The sequence below is a fragment of the Rousettus aegyptiacus genome, unplaced genomic scaffold (genome assembly GCF_014176215.1).
Source record: "Rousettus aegyptiacus isolate mRouAeg1 unplaced genomic scaffold, mRouAeg1.p scaffold_m13_p_4, whole genome shotgun sequence".
Classification (NCBI taxonomy): domain Eukaryota; kingdom Metazoa; phylum Chordata; class Mammalia; order Chiroptera; family Pteropodidae; genus Rousettus; species Rousettus aegyptiacus.
In genome coordinates, this window is record NW_023416307.1 from 64380640 (window position 1) to 64400613 (window position 19974).

General features: G+C 37.4%; 1 protein-coding gene across 1 annotated transcript in view; it reads right to left on the minus strand.

Annotated features, from left to right (window-relative positions):
* HHLA2 (HERV-H LTR-associating 2) overlaps positions 1–19974 on the minus strand; it is a 104597-nt gene that overhangs the window by 13444 nt on the left and 71179 nt on the right. Inside the window, 1 exon segment of the mRNA XM_036219475.1 lies at positions 8348–8453. The gene's annotated coding sequence lies outside the window, so the exon portion shown is untranslated.

Consider the following 19974-nt stretch of genomic DNA (forward strand, 5'->3'; position numbering starts at 1 on the left):
TTAACCAAGGCCAAATCTTTCATTATTGCTCAGCATCCCACGTCTCTTTTTGCATTCTAGAAATTTATCCCTCAATTATATCCCTTGTCTACTATATTATCAGGTTCTCTCTCTCCAATTCAATCCTCTGAGCATAAACATGACAAAATGTTTCATCTTAGGAACATGAAAAAAACCAGTCTCTTTGATTCTTGATTAGCTATTTACCTATTTCTCAGTTCTATTAATTTCTTGAACTAATTGTCTAAATAGTCACCCCATTTCCCCTTTGCAGTCTCCCCTCAATCCACTCTGGGTCCATTTGCATAACATGTCAACTGCCCTTTCAGTGTCAATGAAAACACTCGTGTTGTCAAAATCAGTGGATACAACTGGTCCTCATGTTATTCGATCTCACAGCTGTATTCAATATAACTGGCTATTACCTTCCCCATGGAAGATTCTTCTCTTAGTCTCTGGACCACCACATTCTCCTAATTTTTCATCCCTCACTGCTGTTCCTCCTTAGTCCTTCACTGGGCCCCCTCCTCTGCTTGCCCTGTTTAGGTGAGTTCCTCTATTCCATGGCTCTGAATGTCATCTGTACATCAAGGATTCTCAAACTTACATACTGAGTCAAGGTCATATATTCAACTTCCCATGTGACCTATTCATTTAGATGCCTTATAGGCATCACAGAATTAACATGAGCCCTTGTTTCCACCTCATCCCCTTTACCATTGTCCCTGCCCCAACCTAAACAAGACAATAAAAATTACCCTATTCCTCCTCCAGTCTTTAACTCAATAATTGATACCAAATCCTTCCAGTTATGAAGGCCAAAAACTTAGAAATCAACTTTGACTCTTCCTTTCCCTCATGCCCATATCTAACCTATTCACCAGTTTTTTGTTTATTTGTTTGTTTTTGTTTTTTTGTTTTTGCTACTGGATTAGATAAAACTACATTACTTGTACACTTATCTCCAACTCTACCTTTACAATCCTGCTCCAAAGCCATTGAATATCTAAAATAGATATCTGGTTGATTACCCCTTTTCTACACTTGCCTCCTTATAATCCACTGTCAACACCATAGCCAAAAGTCATATTTTTAAAACATAAATCATTCAAAGGTATTCTTCTAATTAAATCCCTTCAGTGGTTTCCCACCACACTTAGATACAAATTCTTAACTCTAACCTCTCTAATCTTTTGTACTTTGGCTCCTGGTCCTGCCAGCCCCTCTAGCCTCTCCCATAACAGCCCAAAACATACATTCCAAAAGCCTTGTGAACACAAGTGTTGCAATTCAAGGGTCAGCATGAGTATAAGCCGAAAATTAGGCCCTTGAGAACTATATAATTCATGTCTTTTGAATAAAATGACAAATTACAGTAACCCATTTATCATCTAAGATAAAATACTATGAATAAAAAAAACATACTCAACCTCTTCTACACAAATGTTTGATTTAGCGCTGTTGAAATAATTTCAGCATTCAGCTAAGTGAAGCAGTTAATGAATACTTGGCCCTATTTTTATGCCTAAGTTTTATTTTTAGACATTGATTTTCTTCCCCAAAAGCAGCATAAATCTTCCACCTTGGATTAAACTGAAGTTACCCAAGTTGCAATCAGCACCCTTACAAAAGGGCTCAAGTGTTAGAAGCATCTTGTTCTGGTACATTTTGGCTGGATTCCAGATGTGGGGGAGAAAGGCAAAGAGAGGCGGCCTCTGTAATGGAACATGGCAAAAAGAAATCTTGATGCTAGGGCCAATCAGACAGAAGAGAAAATTTAGGCCATTCTACAAGCATAAAATAAAGAGCACAGAACAGCTACCCTGTACCCATCTTAAAAGCTACAGACCAAATTGACTGCAGCCATCAGCACTAATTGTGACAGTGGTGAGAACTTCACTTGTGTTCAGGTCAGATTCTCTAGCCTGCACGTCAGTAACACTCAAGGCTAGTTCCAGCCTCATAACTGCTGGCCTAGATGTGACCAGAGGCACATAACAAGTCAATTCTCTTTTTGAAAAACAAGAACGTTTCACATCACTTACATCATGCCAGTTCACGTTATGAATTCCTTTAGGAAAAATAGCTACATTCTCTTCTGCATCGTTTTTCAATTCGGTGCTTCTCTATAGTGCTCATGGCACTGAGCCCATTTGTGAAGGAAGTCATAACAAAAGGAAAACTCTTGGTAGCATCCTAGGGATTTCCCCTTAGCATCCATTTAGATTTTAATAGGATTGACTTATTTATATAGAAAATAAAAAGAACAATTTTAGGATTATCCTCGCTTTATTAAAAAAAAAAATCTCCCCAATGTTTTACAGTGAAAATCTGCCACTTGGGGATTCATATATTGAGTTGACTCTCTGAAATTCTCGGGGTACTGGTTTGGCTCTGTTTTTGTTTTTGTTTTGGGTGAGGAGTCTTTCTTGGTTTGTGTCTTTGGAACCAGATTAAAAGCATGTGCTAATACATATTGGGGGAGGTGTAGAGGTACAGTTGCAGGGTAGGAAGAGTGAAGGAAAGGGGAAGCGAAATAAGGAAAAAAGCAGAAACTAGGTGGTAGTGCCTTGCTGTCCACAGGTTTAGAACAGAACACAGAGCCACAAGCTTAGTCTCAAGGGATGATCTCCAGGCATCTGCTACAGAACCACAGCACCTCAGAACAACCATCAGAGGAAGAGCAAAAGGAATTTATAGGTTTTCTCCATCGGTCAAAGTTTTCCCTCTGGGACTTTAACTCCTATGCTCTTCCTGGCCCCTTGGAACAGACACTAAGGAAGCCAGATGTCATGCTTCACAGTATGACACTTTGAGTCTGGAAATACAGGGGTAAGGAAATCACAGCCTCTGAGAGTCTCTGTGGGTTACCCTGGGACTCTACAGCTGTTGCATTTCCTAGTATGGTAGGTACAGTGGAGGACATGCTGAACTTGGCCTTCCCAGGGGAGTCGGAGTCAGCTGCTAACATTTGAAAATGATGCAATGGTACTTGAGTAGGGGCTTTCTAAACTAGTCGAGGGGCCAGGAAAGAAGTAAGGCCAAAAAAAAAAAAACCAAAAAAACAAAACTAGAGAGGCTCATAAATTGTGTCTATTAAAGGTATTTCAAAAACACCACACACTTAATGTGGTATTTCATATATTAGCAGACCATTAATCACCTGCCCAGATTTCCTGTGGTCACTTGTATCAGTTCAACTTTCATGTACACATTGCTCAGCTACTACTACCTGCTCACATAACTGCAATCTTCACTCCTTCCCGACTCCCTGACACGGTGGTGGCTTCAAGGCAAGAGACAGTCTGTGGTCCACAGCCCCCCTGGGAATAAGGCTGAGACTTCACCTGAAGCCACATCCTCACTTAACTTCTATCTCTGTTCCATCTTACTTCCCACACTTCCGTACAGGTTTCTCCTAAAAACACTCCTTCATTACTTGTCCACAGATCCCCATCTCCGGTGGGGCTGGTCCCTAGAAGCAGAGCCTGAGACAAAGCACATGCGTAGGAAACCACATTACATAGGAGGGACCAGGGCACCACGGTGCTGCTAAGGACCGTTCTCCAGTTCAGACTCCTATCACAGAAGGTTCTTCTTGACAAAGTGACAGATTATATTATCCTCCTCAGTTGTGCTCTATACAAGAAAGAACATAGCTAGACAGAGTGGGATTTTTTTTTTTTTTTGGTTGTTTGTTTAGCAAGAACACTGAAAAGCCAAGACAACAAACAAAAGAAAACGTCAGGGTTAACAAGGCATATGGCAGGTGTTTTGTAGAGCACATAAAGGCAGTGAGCAATTGAACACGTCTCTATTCAGTGAAGTGAGTTTTGAACATGTGCAAATGTTAAGGTCTAGGCCTTCTGGAAATATTCACCTCTCCCTCTATAGAACACACCGATAGATGCTTAATGGCATACCAAATGCCTCTGGGAAGCTAGTCTGCTATCTCTGTGTGTTTCCACCCCCATCAGTTCAGTGTATTATCATTAAATAATTTAACTAAATGTTGTTAATTGACTAAATGGGAAGACAAATGTGTTTCTCCAACAACTAAGTTGAAAAAGATGAATACTTTAGAAGGCTAAATAAAAGCAAATTACAAAGAAGGAGGGAAGAAAATTCTGGTATTGGATTAGGTGTGGGAGACACAATAGTGAAAGATTTAAAGCAAATTATAAAGATCTAGATGGAGTTGGACTCTTTTGTAACAACCTGAATGCAAAATTCTGTAGGTGCTTTCAAGAAACAAAAACTAGAAATACTGAATGGTACATTAGTAATTTAGTTGGTGCAAGAAAGATAATTCAGGAAATCAAACAGCAGGCCCCATACTCGGAACAGGCTTTGATGTCTTCCACTCACAAAACCAGAAAATAGACATTTATATATTTATATATTTTGAATGTTTTTAAAATTAAATTTGGATATCTTTTTTTAAAAAGCCTGACTAACTACTGGACCTGATTATGCCACATGTAAGGATTTTGACTAAAGTAATGAAAGCTCTCAAATGGTATGATGAATTTTCACCACAGAGGGTTTCTATAACACAGAGGAGGAGTAGCAATATGTGGAGGCCAAAGAATCTGGGTTCAACTGCAATGGAAGGCTTCTTTCCTTATGTTGGTTTAGGTTTATCATCTAATTCTGATATTAGAATCCCATTGTATGGTGATATATCTACTGTTTCTCATTCTCCAATAGGAGATTAACCATTCTGACTCAGTCCCTGTGTGTGCTTCTCAAATCCAGGAGAATTCCTCTTCGTATCTACTTATTAAGGTGTTGGGATTGAGTGACCTATAACAAAATATCAGAATTAAGGATTTGGTGTGAAGAATAGTCAAAACTCAATCTTGACAAGAATTATTCCTAGCAGCGCACTGCTTAGAGCTTTTATTAGGTGATGCTTTATAATAGATTGCTTTCCTTCAGTGCTTGTGCCCATGTACACCTGAATTAGAGGCTTCAGTCCTTAGAATTTAAAGTTACAGCTAATCCAACTACCTGGTACACTGTGGGGTGTGTGTGTGGGGGGGGGGGGGTGAGGACAACTGCTGGCCTTTCAAAGTACAGTAGTTATCAGGTTGGCTTTGTACTAATGAGTTTTCTGTACAGCTCAGTGTCAGTTCTGCCAAATAACTTTTGTTTGTGAAGTGCCATTGCTTCAGTCGTATGTGCTACTCACAATCCATTCCTAAATTAGAGTCAGAAAATGTTAAAGTTCTGAGAAACGAGAGAAAATAAAATACTTTAACTTTATCCTGACCTCCTAGGAAACAAAATTAGATCTTTCCTTGTATGGGACCCCACTCTGTCATCCCACAAGCTTCACATCTTTCCTACCAATAAAAACATACAGTTTGAACATCTCCTATGGGTCACAAACTGCACAGGGATGAGTCAGACAGTCCCTAATCTCTAAAACCTATCTGGTACTCAAAAATAGGTGAGTTATATTAACAAATAAATCATAATACAAAGATAAGGACTCCTGCCAAGAGCTATGCAAATACTTGAGCTTGGTGAGGGCGGGGTGCTAAGAAAAGCTTCTTGAAGCGTCAGCTTTTTGAAAGCTCAAGAGAAACTGGCCTATAAAAGAGTAGAGGGAAATAGAGGAGGGAAGTTATTCAAGTGGACAGTAGAACAAAATTATACAGCTGCAAGAGAGAAAATACAAGCAGGCCATATGGAAGAGAAAAAGCTGGAAAGGCGTGCAAGGGCTAGGATCATGACCTTTCTTGCAAGCCACACTAAGGAAACAGAAAACTAATGATGAAGTGAGATTTTTGTTTTAGAAAGATCACACCAGCAGGATTATAGCAGATAAGAGCCAGCCTGTAAGCATCAATGAAGTAAATGTGATAGAAAACCATTTAAAAGCAAACTTTATAGTGTGAAATGGATAAAATGTGAAAGGACATCATGACAGAGACAGGTACCATTTTCCTCCTCCCTCACTAACAGAACTCCTTCTCTGTCTAGCCTTGTGCAGGATGCGACCACCTCTAGTTAAAAGGAGAACTGAGAAAGGGTAAGGAAAAGGAAAGGAGATGACCATGATTTGTGTCAGTGTGGGAGTGAGCATCCTCCACACTTGGGAAAGAAGGAGCTGGGGTGATGATCATTGTGAAGAGCTGGGTTTTGGGACGGGTGGAATCCAGTCAGAACTTCCAAACTTTTTTGGAAATTGAGAGTCCAGCAACTAAACATGTTTACACAACTCTTGAGTATGGAACTGCAGTTATAATGTCTATATGTCTGCCTTTTCCTCCTCCTAACTCTGAGCCCAAGAGAAGCAGGAAAGTGTGGCCAGCCTTTTGCACTGCTTTGTATCTGAAATGAATTACAGGCATACCTCGTTTTATTGCATTTTGCTTGATTGCACTTCACAGATGTTGGGTGTTTTTCTTTCCACCAGCAAAAAGATTATGACTCACTTTATCGTGACACTCACTTCACTGCAGTGGTCCGGAACCAAATCCGCAATATCTCCAAGGTATGCCTATACTAAAATTAAACTGGAAACAAACGAACTCAAACAAACATATTTTGAGACTGTTTTGAACAATGGGACATAAACAGAGGTCTCTTGGGAAGATTTCTGTAGAAACTCTTGTGTCCTTGTAAGAAGAATAGATGCAAGAGTTGAATGATGGCAAACCCAATCCCTCTACTTTCTGAGCATTGATTCGATGCCTGGAGCTGCAGCAGCCATTCTACAGGTGTGAGGAAATAAGCGTGAGGATTGAAAAGTCCATGTAACAAGAATGATAGAGCAGAAAGATAGAAAGATGGAAAGAACCTGGTTGGTATTATTTTTGAGTCCCTGTACCTGTTCAGGATTCTCTACCTTTAAACTTCCTGTTAAGTAATACATTCAAACTACTGTGGACCTACAAATGTCTCCATACATTCCAAAGTGGCAAATTAAAAATAACTTATACCTGATGAAGAACTACTGATGCAGGAAGTAGGCTCCACTTTTGTCTACATAAATAAATCCATGAACAAAATAATCTCTCCTCCTACCACAACAAAATATTGAAAGGTGTTACATCATTTTTTAACAGAGTAAAGTTAAAGGCATGCATTTGCTTGCTTATGGTAGAAAAACCACTTTTAATCTTGAAGCTAAAACAAACATTAGTTATAAGCCATTGGAAGTTTATAGAAAGTTTAATGTGCCTTATGTTTTTTTATAGGAAGAGATTTCTAACAGCAGAACCACATTAACCTTAAATTTCCTATTTCTTTTTAGTGTCAACATTAAAAGGAAAATAAACTGATTCTCAGCAGAAGCATTTCTTGCAAATATGGAAGTTTTCTATTATACAACTAGAAAAGAGCTTGGCTAGCTCTTTTAACTCTCCAGAGCCTTTGTTCCTCCCTATTTCTTTCAAAGAAAAAAAGGAATAAATATTTATTTTGAAGGAGCCTTTAAAAATAAGGCTATAAAGTAATAAAGTAACTTCATAGTATACAATTAGGACATAAATGCACTTCCCCCCTCCCCAAGCATGTCCTCATGGCCTTGGTTCCCATGATTCTTAATTCTAAAAACTACTCCAGTATCTTTCCATTTTATGTATGCCAATGAAATCTGGTTTTTTGCTTAAGTAATTTAAATTTGGTTATTATAATTTGTATATAAAAGTGTCCTGACACCGAACCTTGCCCCCCCATATTCACCTTCAATAATATTCAAAGATATGAAAAAATCTAAATAAGGCTTCATTTCCAACCTAGCAGGATGACAAAGATATAGGTAGGTAGGTAGGTACACACATAGATATCTACACACGGATATACATTTAATGTTCAGTTCTGGAAAAGATACTTGGAAAAATGGTGATAATATCCATTGATATACAACTCTCTGGAAAGAAATTTGGCAATATTTATTAAAATTCCTTTACAACAGCAAGACATTTTGTATCATTTAAGGTGAGTTTAGTTACAAGCAACAGATTTAAAACTTAAGCAAGAGAAAAATTTATTAGAAGGACATAGGGGAACTCCAGAACTGAAGGAAGAACAACCAAGTTACAAAAAGAGCAGAGGCCCAGGCAATTTCAGGAAAACCAACAACAGGAACCCTGGGGACTTCTTGGGTTCTGTTTTGTGATGACTCAGTTCCAATCAACTTCCACCTGAAGTTGGTTATGTACTTCTACCCTTGGGAAGGTCAGCCATGACAAGGAAGGAAGAGCTATACACTACACAGTCAGTTCATTGGTATATTTCTATACATGCACCGTTGGCTGCCCATCTGTGTAGTCAAAGATGCTTCCACCTAACACCACCCAAATACTCCATGAACAATGGCAAACTCACTCACCTCTTTCACAATGGGAAGTGGTCTGAAGTTACACACAGCTGCTGCATCCAAGAGTAATAGTAGATTTCACAAAGCCATTGCTCATAAAGATCAGTGATACTCAACCCTGTAGAAAAGAAATAGCAAGTTTTCGTTTCTAATCTGTCATGGACAAATTCATTGGGAAAATGCAATAAAAATGAATTGCTAAAAAATGAAATTAAAAAAAACATAAAAAGAATTGGTTTTTTATTATCACATACAATAGGCGTAGAGATTTTGATATTAATTTGACAGAGTGATTTTAAATGCTCTCTATTTCTAAACTTCTTGCATCATGAACCAGTAATAAACAGCTCACAGACTGGCATCAGCCTGCAGACCCTCCACTATGAGTAGCTCTGCTTTAGATAATACCCATTCCCCCTCAATTTCTGCTTCAACATATGGCCCAAAATGAATAGGAATACTTTGCCACCAACAACATGCTCTACATACAATATGGACAGAAGAGAAGACATTTTTTCTAAATCACGTCACAGCAAGGAAACAGGCCTTCTTTCTGCTCTCAAAATCTGCAAAGCCTTTCTTTAAAATCCAGGTGCTCTTATTGCAATTCTCCTATAAGGAATTGGCACAGGCACCATTCAATATCCAGCTCTGCCTTAGTCATTGCATTAATTTGCTCCAATGAGGAGACAAGATATGGACAGCAGTTGCAATGAGAATCACCACCTGATTAAAGAATGTTAGGCAGCTTCTCTAGCATCAGCTCCATCTTTTCCATGCCTCGCGCTCCCAACAGGCAGACCTGCTAGGGTTCCAGCTCCTGAAAGGTGACCTCATCCCTGGAATCTCAGCACAAATTCTTCTCACCGATTCTTACTGTATCCTTAGTTCCTCACTATCGTCTATTTGATTTTCTTACTTCTCTATCACCTGGTTTCCTTCATTAAATTCTCTCTGTTGTAAATACCTGAAGTGGATGTTATTCTCTCTGAAAGACTACTTGTGGGTCAACTAGGTTTACTCACATTCGTCCCTGTGGGATGATAATTAACACATTTTTCTCTGAGTACATAATAGAAATATTTATCCTTTGCAACTTTTAGAGTCTCCAAATTAGCTTTTGCCTCTTCTGTAAAGGCTGCTTAGATTAAGAGAACCACATGGTAGTTATTTGCATACCCCATACCTTTGAAATAGCTGATCAAAAGCAGCATCACATCCTAGGATATATTTAAAGGCTTGAAAGATGTACATGCGGATATTTATACCTTATTCCCATCCAGTTTAGACATTTCAAACATTGATGACAATTGAAAGATTTTTTTTTTTAATGCAAAAAAAAAAAAAAAGCAAGCAAAAAATAGACTTTAAAGGCTGGCTCATCAATATAATTCCTGAAGATTTCATGTTTAATTTGAGCCAAAGATTTCTGCTTGTCTATTTCCTGAGCCCTGATTACTCTACTGGCTTTGGATCTCTGACCACACCCACTTGGAGTCTGCAATCACTTGCCTTCAGCCTGATTCCTAACTGCTGAGTTTAGGGATCCCATTTTCATTGCATCTCTCTTCTCTGCAGTCCTAGCCCACAGTTAGCAATGTTCATTTTTAAAGGATTCTACAGCCTGGCTCAGCAATCTATTTCTTGTGGAAAGAAGATTCTTCTGAGATGCAAAAGCAGAACAGAATGAGAAGGAGGTATGCTATACACATACATATATATCTAAACTTATGTTTTTAGTTGTGCAGACTTTGAGAGCAAGAAAAGCCCCAGGATGATACAAGGGAAGGAATTCAATGTCACTTAGTGTAGGACAGCATTCAACAATGGTCTGTACTCACCAGGCTACCAAACATGAAATTGAAGCTGGCTGCCTAAGCTAGCACATTGAGTGCACACTATTTGGTAAGTACGATAGCAATGATTTCAACAAATCTTAATTTCTGAAATTTCCTCTAAAATGTTTGCTTCACTGTACCCTCTAAGGCATGTATGTGCTGAATTTAAATTAATCTTTGTTGCTGAGCGCACTAATGAAAACAATATGGGATTGAGCCATGCACAGTTGCCAAAGAAAATATAGGACATCAGATTAAATTTGAATTGAGATAAACGACTAACAATATTTTAGTGTAAGTAAGTCCTGAGCAATATTTGGGACACACTCATACTAAAAAAATTCTTCATTGGTTATCTGGGATTTAAATTTAATTAAGAGTCTTGTGTTTTTATTTGCTATCTTCGGCAACTCTCTATAGGTGAGGGCAGTTGACATTACCTTCCTTTCATATAAAAAATCTTAACTGCTTTTGACAAGGGAATATATACTGGTTAAGAACCAAGGCTGTGGAGTGAAATTGCCTAGGTTTCAATTGCATCACCTCCACTCAATGACTGTAGATCTTGGACCAGTAACAGTTACATAACATGTGTGGCCAGCATGCCTCGTCAATCTCCATTCTATTCGTTTGGCAACAGCTACCCAGACACATAGAGCTTCACCCCAAGGTGATGCCCAGTTTCCAGAGGGTGAGAGGTTGATGAGCTATCTGGCTACCACTTACCATGAGCTCTTACATTTCTGTCCCAAAACATAGACGGGAGCCTCACTGCCTTTCACTCCAGTAAGATTCAATGGCTAATACTGCCTTTCTCTAGGTGTCTGTTATATGTAATCGCATCAGTATCAGCAAGGGGTTTCTTTTTTGATAAAAATAAAAAGGAACTCAGAACAACAAGCAAAACATAAATTTGGGGGGAAGGAGTGTAAGGTTATTCACGTGACTCAAGTGAGGGCTCCACAGACCAGCTGCAGTAAGGAGAGGAGCAGGAACAGTACAATGTCAGAACCAGCTGCAGAAGCATGAGATCACTGCACCAGGCCTCTACTTGAGGTGACTCCCTTTTTTCTGCCTCTGTCAGGTTTCCGAATCCTTTTTGATGGGTGGTAGGGTGCAGCTTGAATCCAGGTGCTCTATTTCTGGATCAGAATGATTAAGGACAAGGACGGAGAACAATGGCACAGCCAGAGACTCTTTGGGAATCAATGTCAGCTGGGCACACACCCCATTTGGAGTCTATTGTAAGCTTTGCTTCAGCAACCTTGTTAGGATTCTATTATAAGAAAATAATGAGAGATATAATGGACATATGGACAAAGCTGTTTGTTACAGTGAGGAATTGAAAGCAATTTGAATGTCCAACAATAGGGAGAAGATTAAAACAACAATATGGGAGAATAAAATATGTTATGTAATTATAATTCTAAGGTTTTAAATGCTGAGTTGATATTTAATGTTATGGGAGGTTCGTGTATAAAATTTATAATGCATGTCAGGATTTTACAATGATTCCTTTTTGCCTAAGATTGGCAGTAAATACAAGAAAAATTCAAACTCACTAGTCTCACCACCCAGAGATAATTTTGCTGTTCACAGTTAAATAGCCTCCATTTATCTAATGAGCTTGGAAATTATTTTTTTAATTAAGATTTCTGATTGCTTATGAATCAAGCTGCAACATGCCTTCCAAAATGGACGTTCATTGTTTCTTGAACAAGCTACTCAAGAGAAACCAACAAATGTGGTTTTTCAAGTGCTTCATGCATATCCCTACAGCTTGTTTTCCTTACAGTGAGCATCTGTGATTTCAGGATCCACAGAAATGCCATTTCTTTCATGAAACCTTTGTCAACTTCTAGTGATGTCACTTGCCACCACACTCTATTACATTTTGCTTGTATCGCTCATACAAGAAAACTTATGATCTCCTATAGTTTTAAAAGCATGGAAGAGCATTTAAATTTTGCATTATTTTGCCAGGGTGGATGGAAAGGAGGGAAGTGAGGAGGAAGGAAACAGAAGGAAGGAATTTTTAATAAAAATTTTTAAAAATGGACTATTCTAAAGATGCTAGAGAGTAAAGAAAACATTGATAATCAAAATGCAACGTGATCCTTGATTAGGTCTTCAATCCAAAAATTGCTACACCGCAACAAATATAAGAGGGGTGAAATCATACCAACCATATTCTCTGATCATAATGCTTTGAAACTAGAGATCAACTGAAAAAAGAAAGTGGAAAGATCCACAAATAAATGGAGATTAAACAACATACTACTGAAGAATAACTGGGTCAGAGAAGAAATAAAAAGGGAGATCGAGAGATACATAGAAATGAATGATATTGATAGTACAACATATCAAAACTTTTGGGATATGGCAAAAGTGGTCATAAGAAGAAAGTTCATATCATTACAGGCCTATCTCCAAAAACAAGAACAAGCCCAAATAAATAACCTGACATGTCATCTTAAAAAACTAGAAAAGGAAGAACAAAGAAGCCTATAGTCAGCAGAAGGAAAGAAATCATCAAAGTTAGAGCAGAAATAAATGAAAACAAACAAACAAAAAACAATAATAAAAAAAATAAATGCAACAAAGAGCTGGTTCTTTGAGAAGGTTAATAAAATTGACAAACCCCTGGCTAGACTCACTGAAGAAAAAAGAGAAAGGACACAAATAAACAAAATCAGGGATGAAAGAAGGGAAATTACAACTGACACTGCAGAAATACAAAGGATCATATACAAGAATACTATGAAAAAATATGTAACGCCAAATTTAATAACCTAGAAGAAATGGACCAATACTTAGAAAACTATGACCTTCCTAAATTGAACCAAGAACTGGAAAATCTAAATGGACCAATCAGTAGTATAGAAATGGAAACGATCATTAAAAATCTATGAAAAAGTAAAAGTCCAGGATCACGTGGCTTCACTAGTGAATTTTACCAAAGATTCAAAGAAGATTTAATACCTATTCTCCTCAAACTCTTCCAAAAATAGAAGAGGAGGTAATACTTCTCAATTCATTTTATGAGGCCAATATTACTCTGATACCAAAAATAAGAATCATGTGATCATATCAATAGATACAGAAAAAGGCTTTGAAAAGGTACAGCATCCATTTATAATCAAAATACTTAACAAAATCAGTATAGAAGGAAAGTTCCTTAAAATAATAAAGGCCATAGATGACAAGCCAACATTATCCTTAATGCTGAAAAGCTAAATACCTTCCCTCTAAGATCAGGAAAAAGGTGAGGTTGTCCACAATCATCACTGTTATTCAGTATAACACTGGAGGTCCTAGCAAGTGTAATCAGACAAGAGAAAGATATAGAAGTCATCTAAAATAGGAAATGAAGGAGTCAAACTGTCACTTTTTGCAGGTGACATGATTCTCTATATAGAAAACCCTAAAGACTCCACAAGAACACTACTAGAAACAATAAGCAAATACAGTAAAGTATCTGGATACAAACATTCAAAAATCCATAGTGTTCCTATACTGTAATAACGAAAGATCAGAAAAAGAAGTGGAAAAAAATAATTCCTTTTGCAACTGCAACAACAAAAATACCTACAAATAAATCTAACAAAACATGTGAAAGACCTATATAATGAAAACTACAAGAAACTATTTAAAAAAAAATCAAAGAAGATACAAAAAATGTAAAGATATTCCATGTTCTTGTATTGGAAGAATCAACATAGTTAAAATGACCATATTCCCTAAAGCATTATACAGATTTAACGCAATCTCCATCAAAATCCCATTTGCATTTTTTAAAGAAATAGAACAAAAAATATTCAGATTTGTATGGAAGCACAAAAGACCTCGAATTGCCAAAGCCATCCTGAGAAAAAAGAACGTGGCTGAAGGGATCACTCTGCCCAACTTCAAATTATAATACAAAGCGACAGTAATCAAAACGTCATGGTATTGGCAGGAAAACAGACACACGGACCAGTGGAACAGAATTGAGAGTCCAGAAGTAAACCCATATTTATATGGGCAAATAATTTTTGACAAAAATGCCAAAAATATACAGTGGAGAAAGGAAAGCCTCTTCAATAAGTGGTGCTGGAAAAACTGTAAAGCCACCTGCAAAAGAATGAAACTAGACTGTTGTCTAGCAACGCACACCAAAATTAACTCAGAATGGATTAAGGACCTAAATATAAGACCTGAAACAATAAAATACATAGAAGAAAACCTAGGAACTAAACTCAAGGACCTTGGGCTTACTTAAAGAGGATTTTATGAATATGACCTCAAAAGCAAGGGAAGTAAGAGCAAAAATAAATAAATGGGACTACATTAAATTAAAAAGTTTTTGCTCAGCAAAAGAAACTATCAACAAGGTGAAGAGAAAACTATCCCAATGGGAAAGTATATTTGTAAGCAATACCTCTGATAAGGGCCTAATATCTAAAATATACAAATAACTCATATGACTCAGTAACAACAAAAAAACGAACAATCCCATAAAAAATGGGGCAGAAGACCTGAACAGACACTTCTCCCTAGAGGACAAATGGCAAATAAATATATGAAAAGATGCTCAACATCACTATTAGGGAAATGCAAATCAAAACCACAGTGAAATAGCATCTCACGCCTGTTAGAATGGCTATAATCAACAGAACAAGCAATAACAAATGTTGGAGAGGATATGGAGAAATAGGAGCCCTTACACACTGCCGGTTGGACTGCAAATTGGTATGGCCACTATAGAGAGTGGTATGGAGGTTTCTCAAAAAACTAAGAATTGACCTACCATATGATCCAGCAATCCCTCTACTGGGTATTTACCCCAAAGACTTGAAAACTCATATCTGAAAAGATATTTGCACACCGATGTTCATAGCAGCATTATTCACAGTGGCCAGGACATGGAAGCAACCGAAGTGTCCTACGTATATACAATGGAATATAATTCAGCCATAAGAAGAGATGAAATATCACTATTTGCGACAACATGGGTGGACCTTGAAATAATCATACTAAGCAAGATAAGCCAGACAGAAAAGGTTTAAAATCACATGACATCACATATGTGGGCTATAAACCTAAAAGCAACAAATGAACAGAACAAACAAACAGAGACTCATGGACATGGACAATTGACTAACGGTTACCAGAAGGGATGGGGGAGGGGGAAAATAAAATTATAAATTAAAAAAATATTATGTATATATTGTATGAAAAAAATAAACTGGCATTTAAAAAAATTGCTATGGGCTTACTGGATTCTTGTTAAAATATGATGCTCAAGCTGCTGGTTTATGGGTCAAACTTTAAAAAACAATAATCCAAAGGGCATTTTTATGACTATAGAAAAACGAAATCATATTAGATAATATACTAATGCTTCATTTCTTCAATATGATAAGAGTATGTGATCATATAACTTCATTTGTAGGAGATACATATTAAAGTGTTTAGGAGTAAAGTGTCATGGTACTGGTAACTTTCAAATGGTTTAGCTATAAAATCATACATAAATATGTATATGAGAAATAAAGAAAATTGAGTAAAATATTCACAATTGATGAATCTTGGTGAAAGGCATAAATGTTCATTGTAGTTCACTTCAGCCTTTTTCTGACTTTGAAAATCCACAAAATAAAAAACTCTATGAAATGATAAGTAAAAATAATGCATAGCCCTAAGCTCTACCCCACAGAGATTGAATTGACACATCTGGAGCAAGGCCTAGGAGCCTACGTTTTCACTAACACTCCAGCGAAGTCCATTACAGGTCATACAAACACACATTACATTTTAAAAATAATGTTTTAGACATTAACGGAGAACATTGTTTGCATGAGGATTCGTATCTTTGAAATGGCTAGGGTCTTCAGGTTTGAAACGTTACAGTAAACTCTGCTTGGTTTGCCTAGCAGCCCTTGCCATCCCTGGTTTCTCTAATAGCACCTTTTTCCCCTTGGGGATCTTTCTCCTAATTAATAATGTAAAAAAGATCAACAGAAATGATACCTACCTGTCCCTTACATTTCACAGGTAGGCACTTGTATTTGCTGAATACCAAATTATCACAAATTTAATAGACACAAACAACACACATATATTATCTCACAATCTCTGTAGGTCAGTTGTCCAGGAACAGCTTAACTCTGTCTTGTGCTCAGGGTTTCATCAGGATGTAAGCAAGATGTCAGCAGGGCTGCTATCTCATCTGAAGCCTGGATTCCCCTTCCGAGCTCACTGACTGTTGACAGAATCAGATTCCTTGCAGCTGTAGTGCTGAGGCACTCAGCAGCTAGAGACTATCCACCTTTCCCTGGCACATGGGCTCTCCACAACATAGCAGTTTGCTTTTTGAAGGCCTACAGGAGACTGTCTCCATTGTTTCAAGTCTGATCCTCTGTTAAAGGAATCATTGTTTAAGTCAAGCCCACCCAGAATAGTCTTTTTTTTTTTTGATTACCTCAAAATCAATTGATATGTGACCTTAAAGACATCTACAAAATTTCTTCTCCTTTGTCATATAATGTAATCTAACCAAGGCTTTGAATATCCAATCATATTCACAGGCTCAGCCCACACTCAAGAGGAGAAAATGATATAGAGTATATATACCAGGAAGCAAGGATCCCGGGGCCATCTTAGAGTTAAGCTTATTACAGTAGGTAGCCAGCCTCTAAGATGATCCTCAATGATCAATCCATTTCCTGGTATTCAGATCCTTGTATTCAGTCCTCTTTCACATTGTACTTGGGTGGGTCTATGTAACCAACAGACTACAGCAGCAGTGATATATTACTTCTGAGATTAGGTTGTAAAAGGTACTGTGGCTTCCATTTTGGTTTCTCTTGCCCTCTGATCACTCACATTGAGGGAAGCCAGATGCTGGGCTGTGTGAACAGTCTTGTGGAGAGATCTATGTGTCAAAGAACTGAAGCCTCCCAACCGATAATCACACGAATGAGCTTGGAAGAAATTTCTCCAGCCCCTTAAGATAACTATAGCCCTGGCCAACAGCTCAACTGCAATCTCACAAGAGACCCTAAGCCACAGTCATCAAGCTAAACTACTTCTTGATTTCTGACCCTCAGAAACTGAGATGATAAATGTTTTTTTAAACTTCTAAGTTTGGGGATGATTTGTTATGCAGCAGTAGGTAACTAATACTTGTCCCAGACCTGACTAATCTAGGAAGAGTGAAAGTTATCTGTGTGTTTCTTCTCTAACACAGAAGGAGCACATATGCAGGAGGAGTTAAGACCACAAAGAAAAGGAGCGGAGAACAAAGGCAGGGGGAACCGGGCAAGAGCAGCAATGGTATTTTTTTCAGCCTCTGGATCCAGTAAAGTGTGATTTAGTGCCATGCCTATTGTTCCAGTTATCGTGAGCGGATACATTTCTCTTTTTCCCCTTAAGTTCAGAGGCTTCCAAAGTACATGTAGGCCTGCTAAAAACATTTTGGACCTCTGTGCAGCCAACAAGTGTAAATTTACTGATGTGCAATGTAGTCGGCCAAAGGCAGTAATTTGTTCCTCTTCCCCTTCTTTTGATGGCTGTGATAAGGTGGATTTGTATACTGGTTTCTGTCACTTGCACCCAGGAGTTCTGACTCATAAAAGCCCTCTGTATAATTAGTTTCATGCCTTACTCCAGTCATTTTCATTTTTTATTGCATCTTTCCCTCCCAAGTGATGTTGGCTGATCTTGAATCATATGTTAGGTTATGCTTTTCAGGGTCCTTAAAAAAGTTTTCTTTACTTTTGTATGTAAAAAAAGTTCTTATGGTATTTTCTCCCAAAGAGGCCTTATCATGCTGAGAAAATAGCAATTTAACTAAATGGTCTACATTTATTCAGGGTAAATTTCCACTATAGTATGTCGTATTTTGCTTCCTAACTTAGCTAATCAAACACTCTCTGGGTACCAAGCCAACTGTTCATGCTGAAGCAGCCTGAGCAGTCATTGTGAAAAGAAACACAAAAACATATCTCACACATGAATCAAGCAAAGATTCTCAGTTCTAAGATGCAGTTTTTCCATACTTGCAGCTTTCAGTGCAAAGTAGTCTGTGGAGACCACAAACTTAATCCACAGTTCTGCTTCCTCCCAATTCTGAACCCCAACAGTGAATTTACACAAATTGGGATCTCAGTGAATTTCCTCTCCATATAATAATCCTATTGTGATTTTTTTCCTAAATGCCCAGCACCACTGCCAAAAAAGATAGATAATACATTTTAATATTTATAATTACTAGACAAAATTGAGAGTGCTACTTCTAACTGCTTTTCCTCATATAATTCTAAATTTTACCATTTCCCAGAATCATATAGTACTAAAAGTCTAAATTCACCTCGACAACACTCTCCCTTACCAAATCAATTTAAGTTAATCTGGTGACCATTCACGAAACTTGCCCCTTGAAAAGACAAGTTAAATAATCCATTAATGGCTTTTGCCCTTTGGTTTAATATAGTCAGCAGTCAGGAATTGAGCGATGGGAGCTCAGAGGTTTGGCATGAACAATATCCTGCATTTTTCACCATTAAGAATGTTCTTACTCTACCACATAGGTTAGGAACCAGATTACTTAGATTCAAAGCCCAGCTTTTCCATTTAAAGTCAAGTTACCCAACTCCTCCCTGACTCGATATTACATCTGTAACACAGGGATAATAGCAATTTCCATCCCAGAATCACTGTTATCAGAATTATCTTGATGATACATGGAAAGCACTTAAAATACTACCAGGTACACAGTAAGTGTTAAATAGCAAGCACAGACCATATTGAAATCTGATTGTGTATCTCCCTACTTATGATAGGAGGGACTTTAGCATCATTCAAAAGGAGCATCATCATCACACCTTGCATAGTGTTAGTTGTCTTCCACATGTTGAGTGGATGAAATTAGATTAGGATGAGCTCAGTATATTAGCACTCCATATACAAAAAACAAAAAACAAACAAACAAACAAACAAACAAACACACAAATCCTCATTGTGAGATGATATTATTCCAAGCTGAAAACTACTTCTACATTTTTTTTTTTTTTTTTTTTTTTTTGCAAATACAATGTCTGGCAAAAATAACCAGGAACCCAGAGGCAAGATAATCAGACAGAAATAACTAAAAACAAAACTCACAGCACTTCAGAAGTTGGAGTTTTTAGACAGACTTTAATCATACTTATTTTGTTCAAGGAGAAAAGAAAAGATAGTTTTTGTAGAAAACTGAAAATCATAATAATGTGGCAAACAAACTACAAGAACTGGGAAATTAGCAATAATTTAATAGATTGATTTAACAGCTGTTTAGATAAACAGTTAGTAGCCTGGAATATGATTGGTCAAAAAGAACTATACAGAAGGAGGCAAAGAGAAACAAAAGAATGAAAACATTAGAAAGGAAGGTAAGAAATAGAAAACACAATGAGAAGGTGTAATAAAAGTACAATATTAGGGGTCAAAAAGAGGACAGGATGGGTAAGAAGAATTATTTAAAGAAATAATGGAAGAGAATTTTCCAAAACTGAAAGGCGTTAACTTACAGATTTAAGAAGCCAAAAAATTCTAAGGGGAATAAGGAGAAATCAACCTGGTACCTCATAGTAAAATGTTAAAAACCAAAGGAAAAGACAATCTTAAAGCATTCGGAAGTAATGAAAAAGGCAGATTGTTCTCAAAAGAGGAACAATTACGCATAGTTGACGTTTCAACAGAGTTAATAGAAGCCAGAAGAAGACAATAAAAAAATCTTTAAAGCATTAACATAAATTTCAATCTAGAATTATAATCTAA